Here is a 6,390-nt window from a genome sequence, read left to right as displayed (position 1 = left end):
TCTTGTTCAAGGGCTTTTGCAGTGGCCGCGTTTTCCTCTTGTAACTCGGTGCACTCCTTCTGGATGTGTGTAGCAGCTGACTTGAACTTCTCCTTGGCGAGTCTTGCCTTCCCTAACTCTAATTTTAGAGCTCGGACTTCTTCATCTTCCTCCGGAGCTTCGAAGTCCTCCTCATCGATAACTTTCAACTTGGAGGGCCAATCTAACCCCCGCGTGTGAATTCTTAGCCATCCATGATAACCTCCGATGACGCCATTATGGATGCCCCTAAGCTCCTTGTCTTTCCTCAACGAACTTCTCCACACCTTGTGGACTCTTTGTATCGCCTTGAGACTTTGTGCGCCTAGATTCCTCACAAGGAAAGGCGAGAGACTTTCTTCAGTTGGTGCTCCCCTCATGGGGTACCCTAGTTGTCTTATGGCGAGTGCGGGATTATAATTAATACACCCCCTAGTCCCTATCAATGGAATATTAGGGTAGTCCCCACACGAGAAAATAAATCCTTCCTTGCCTTCCTTCCAACGAGGAAACCAATTGATCGCGCTGCCCCCTATCCCAACCAAATGTTGGTCCCAATCGACTCTTCCTTTTTCGGCGTATGAGCGATAGCTTTGAAGCGGACACGGGTGTCTCGTGTCTTGTTGGAATAGGTGTGAAATCAACCACACACAGAGAGCGGGTAAACAACAGACAATCCGCGCACTGTTTTTCTCACACCTCCGGTCAAAGGTGTCAAACAAATCTGCCAAGATAGCCACCATTGGACTTTCCTTGCTATGGTGATATGCGAGGAAAGCATCAATGGCGGCTAAGTCTACCAAACCGTCGACGTTCGGGAAGAGGACAACCCCAAAAATCAGCAAAGCTAAAATATCTGCAAACGGGCCCCACTTCTCTTGGCTCGCCATATCCCTTGCCTTACCTTCCAAGTATTTCCGAAAAAGGCCCACTACGCCGTTCCGAGTTTGCTTCGTGCGATCCAACCCTTTTGCTGAATCACCAACCACAGCTGCAATCTTGCTCAAGGAAGGAAGAAAGCCGGAGAAAAGATACGGTTTTCTCTCCCCAAGAGGGCATCATAAAATTTCCTCAAACTCTTCAATAGTTGGTACCATTTGGAAGTCCCCAAACGTGAAACACCTCAACGACTGGTCATAGTATTGGGCGAGGGATACGACAGCTTCCATAAATACCTCCGTTGCGGCCAAATCTAGAATCTTCCCTTACACTTTGCGGAAGGCTTGCCTTTGGAGAGGTCCCATCAATCGTCCTAATTCCTTGAGGCTAGTGACATCTAGACTTTTAACCTTGACTTGATAAAATCTTTTGCCGTTTTGATTTGTCCCCATCATTTACCTAAAAAAGGGGTGGATCAAGTCTCCGACATGAATGATGCGATGCATATGCATGAAACAGAAAGAAAACAAGAAAAAGGGGTAATTCATACATACGAGACCGCAGAGACCCAATTTTAATGCTACGTTTTGGGCATGATGGCGCCTCAACGTAGCATTAAAAAGGTTACGTATTACTCTAAAGAAACCAAACATCACTAGCAAAAACTATAAACCAAAAATGCATGAGAAAGAATGGCACAGGAGCGTGTTTGCTCTTTGCCCCTATTTGGGAACCTATAGGACAATATCTAGGGGTCTCTAATAATTACTTCCCAATAATTTATAACTCACACGGCCGTTCTCTAGAGGTATTATCACTCAAGATAATAATATTGTGGCGGTATGGAATACCAGCGACAACACATTATAAAGAGAGAAAGCTCTAGACGAGGTTTCACTATTATCAAGCAAGTCAGAGACCTAGCATGATGATAGATTCACCTCCACTCCTTAAATTCCCATGAACCCGGGTATAGGGCCCTTTTTTACTCAAACCCGTGGGTGCTTAGAATGCAGTGTAAAGAATGCGAAATAGACAACAATTATTTACATTTTACACAGTTCAACAAAAGCACACACAAGGTTTCACAAATCCACAATTCCTTAAAATAGGCCTAACTCACAAAAATAGTCCCTAGTGGAGTCGCCAACTGTCGCAACGTGCCCTTCACGGACGAGCGAGGGCGAGGCTCACGGGTACGCTTTCCAAAGGAGGAAAGATGCGCGGAGTCGCCACCAACGTTTATTTGTGGGAAACGTCGGAAAAACCGAAGGAAACCGGTCAAAATGAAAATTCTAAGTTCGGGAGTTGTATTTACGCTTGAGGAAGGTATTAGCACCTCTCACGTTTGTCTCAAAGGACAACAACCTATTTTTTATAATTGTGGAAATTGTGTTACCTTAACTTTTATTTCTTTTTATTTTTTGAGGTCGACAAAAGCGGGGCTTTTGCTCCTACGTACCCTCCATCAAAGAAGAAATCAGACCTACGTAGTTCTTTCTTATGCGTGAATCAAGTGATTCTTTTTACTTGAAAGGTGATCATTTTAAGGCGTTGGACCTTAAAAACGATCCATTTTACTTGGTAAGAAACTGAAATGATAAAACTTTGAAAACCCTACTTTTTGTGGACGAGCTTGACTAGGCGAGTTGATTTTAGCCTTAATTTCAATTTAGTTATTAGTCAATTCAATTAAGAATGAGAAATCCCAAAGAGAAAACGTTCGATTGATTTTTCGCTTTATTTTACTAAAAGGTATTTTTTTATTATTATATTATTTATTTTACCTCTTTTTTGATTTCCAACGTGGTTACGACACGACCAAACGGTCGGAATTCATTTTAACAGAAATTAATGAATACTACAATTCAAATGATCGGTGGAAATTTATTTTATTTTTAGATTAGGCGAGAAACGACTTAAATAAATGACTGAAGCACGTCAAAAGGGGGTATAAAAAGCGAATGAAAACGAGAATAAAAATACATGAAACAAAATGTGGACCACCACGGGTACGTAGAATGAATTGAAAAGCTCGGTTTGAAGTACTTACCCGTTGAAGACAAAAGAAAACGAAGAACGAACGATGAATATGTGAAGAACGATCGAGAATCTTCGCGTAATTACTCACAAAAACGCTACGGAAGCGTCTCAGCTTGGATTTTCTTCACGGAAACAATTTTTCTCAGCAAATTTAACAGAATATGAAATGCCAAGAAGGCTGAACCCTTTTCTTCTTCACTCCTCCCCCTATTTATAGCAAAATAGGGGAGGAGCTTGCCACCCAGCTCGCCCAGGCGAGCAAGGTTGCTTCCTCCAGAAGCAACAGCCTTCTGGAGGAAAGATCTGGAAGGCCCAAGTGGGCCAAATTTCTATTTGTACCCCCTTTTTTACTAAATGCACCCCCCCTTCTATTTTTTTGGCAATTCTTTTTTCGTAACGTTACGAAACTTTACGAATTTTGTAACGATACTTATTTTCCTTCCGCAAGGTTACGAATCCTTACGGAATATATATTTACTCTTTTTTAGCTTTCGAAGGAGTTGTGGAAACTCACGGATTACACAAAAACACCTATTTTCGATTTCCGCCACATCACGGAATTTCACGGATTGCGCTAGCCTGCTTCCTTTTGATTTCTGACACGTCTCAGTACTTCATTTATTGTGCAACAAAGGACGCCAAGTATCTCAAAGCGGCTAACCAAAGGCTGCATGTCATCAAGTAATACTCCCCGAACGAAATTAGGGTATGACAATGTGTCATCATTTTCTCCTTTTTCTTAACCCTTTTTGTCACCATTTTAATTACTGATTAGCCTTAATTGTCAAATTAATTATGCAGTTTTATCATTTGGGCCTACTGGACTAATTTTGTGTTTTTAATTTAATTTCAGGAGAATTATAAGCAATTGCGCTTGAATCCGGAATTGGGCTTGGACTTGAAGAGAGCAGACAATTTTATTCTACCAAATCTTATCTTATCCAGATTTTATCTCACCTAGATATTATTTCATTTAGATTTTATCTTATCTTATCTAGATTTTATTTCATCTAGATTTTATTTTATCAAATCTTATCTTATCTTGTCCAGATTTTATTTTATTTATGGGCTTGGACTTAAACAGATTTGTAAGCTTTGGGGGCAGAGAACCTATATAACAACACCAAGGTTTTAGTTTAGGGAGCTTTTTTGTTTTTAGGAGAAAGAATAATTTTAGGTTTGCAATTCCAGTTTTTACTATTCACGTAGCAATAAAATTCATTTTCTACTTCAATCTGCAATTTCATTTTCTCCAGCGTTGTTTTCTCTTGAGGATCAAGCACAAATCTCTTTGAGGTTTTATTATTACTATTGAATTCTGATCAGTTTTTCCTCTTCACCAATTACTCTATATTTGTTGCTATTAATCCATGCATGCTTAGTGCTTGATTAATTGTCTCTGCGCTTAATTTACGTTCATGCTTAATGATCATTTTCGTTCATGATTAATTGGTGTGTGTGTTGTTTAATCACATAATGACAAACTTATGTTAAATTTCACTTAGTAATTTAATTTAGGGTTGGATTAAGTGGTTGAACTGATAAAGGATAAATTCCCATAACCTAGGATAAGAGACTTGCTTGTGAATCAAGGGAAAAAAACGTGTTTTAATTCTGATATTTTCCAATTAAATTTGCTCGCTGTTTAATTTACAAAAACAAACAACCCCCCTCCCAATTCGTTACTGTTTAATTACTACCTGTTATGAACGTTTGGTTGACCATTGCTCGTTGGGAGACGACCTAGGATCACTTCCTAGATACACTGCATTTTTAATGTTTATTTGATTCGGGTACGGCCTCAATCAAATTTGGCGCCGTTGCCGGGGAGCAGTGGGCCAAAGGTTCATAATAGTGTTTAGTTATCTTATTTTGTGTAGCGTTCTGTTTTGCATTTCAGTTGCATTTCCTGTTTAGCGACTGATTCAACTTTGTGTTTTGCTGTGAACAGTTCTGAACAGTGATTAGCGACTGAGAATTAGCGACTGATTTTGCAATTTAATTAGCGATGTTTGTTTTGATAGTTAGAATTGTTATTTTTGGCTGATATTTTGTGTGGTAGCTTCTTTTGATTCATATTTTGTGTGAAAAATACTAGGAGCACTTGGTGTGGCAGTATTTGATAGAGACAAAAATTTTGGGAACTTGTTTTTAGCAAAACTTAAAACAACCATAACTTTTGCTCCGGGTATTAGAATAACTATTATTATATATGCATTTGGGGTGAAAAAAATTTCCCATATTGTGGTAATTGGCTATATCCGGTTGGGGTCTCCCAAACTCCAAAAATCAACCGTTTACTAAGTTTTTTTTTCAAGCATTATTGTCCTATTTTTCTAAACTTTGCTTAGGTATTTTTCATAGTTAGACTTTGAATTTTTGTTTGAAATTTTTTTTGCTATCTTTTCATGATTTTAGGGTGTTCCTCAAAAAATTTCAGCTTATTTTGATATCGTTTGAGTATAGCTGTAGTTTTACCCCCTTGTTAGGTGCCTGTTGAGAAACACATTATTTGCTGCATATAGTGCATGACTAGGGTCAATCCAGGTGATTTAAAACCCTTTGATCCTAAAATAGATAGAACCTTTCATAGATTAGTTAGGCATAGTGTGCATTCTGGTCATTCTGTGCATTTTGAGCATTCTGAGCATTCTGTTGAGGGTGATTTTGAATATTCTGATTTTGAGCATTCCACTACTAATTTTCATACTGAGAACATCGCTCAACCTCCACCTCGTGAGAGGACTCTTAGGGAGATGGTTGCACCTGATTTCACTTATGAAAGCTTGTGTATTCAATATCCTGATGAGGGTGTTTCATGGTCTTGCAGGTGAAGATCCTCATAAGCATCTTAAGGAGTTCCATATTGTTTGTTCCACCATGAAGCCTCCTGATGTCCAAGAAGATCATATCTTTCTAAAGGCTTTTCCTCATTCTCTAGATGGAGTGGCAAAAGATTGGCTATACTACCTTGCTCCCAGGTCCATTTTCAGCTGGGATGACCTTAAGAGGGTGTTCTTGGAGAAATTCTTCCCTGCATCTAGGACCACTACCATCAGAAAAGACATTTCAGGCATCAGGCAACTTAGTGGAGAAAGCTTGTATGAGTATTGGGAAAGATTCAAGAAATTGTGTGCAAGCTGTCCTCACCACCAGATTTCTAAGCAACTCATTCTTCAATATTTCTATGAGGGACTTAGCAACATGGAGAGGAGTATGATTGATGCTGCCAGTGGTGGAGCTCTTAGTGATATGACCCCTTCTGAAGCTAGGAATTTGATTGAGAAGATGGCTTCCAACTCCCAACAATTCAATGCAAGAAATAATGATATTGTTCTTAGAGGAGTCCATGAGGTGGCCACAGATTCATCTTCATCTACTGAAAATAAAAAGCTTGAAGGAAAACTTGATGCCTTGGTCAACCTAGTAACTCGGCTTTCCATGAATCAG

The 6,390-nt window shown here is 39.4% G+C and overlaps 1 non-coding gene across 1 annotated transcript; it reads right to left on the bottom strand.

Annotated features, from left to right (window-relative positions):
• Positions 1–5,991: 5,991 nt before the first annotated feature.
• Positions 5,992–6,098, bottom strand: LOC113001345 (small nucleolar RNA R71). The gene has a single exon (XR_003266662.1). It is a non-coding gene; the product is annotated as a small nucleolar RNA R71 (small nucleolar RNA).
• Between the last annotated feature and the right edge of the window lie 292 nt (positions 6,099–6,390).

This window comes from Glycine max, chromosome 3, assembly GCF_000004515.6.
Source record: "Glycine max cultivar Williams 82 chromosome 3, Glycine_max_v4.0, whole genome shotgun sequence".
NCBI lineage: Eukaryota > Viridiplantae > Streptophyta > Magnoliopsida > Fabales > Fabaceae > Glycine > Glycine max.
The sequence above is the reverse complement of the archived record's forward strand: the minus strand, read 5'-3'. Positions and strand labels throughout refer to the sequence as shown.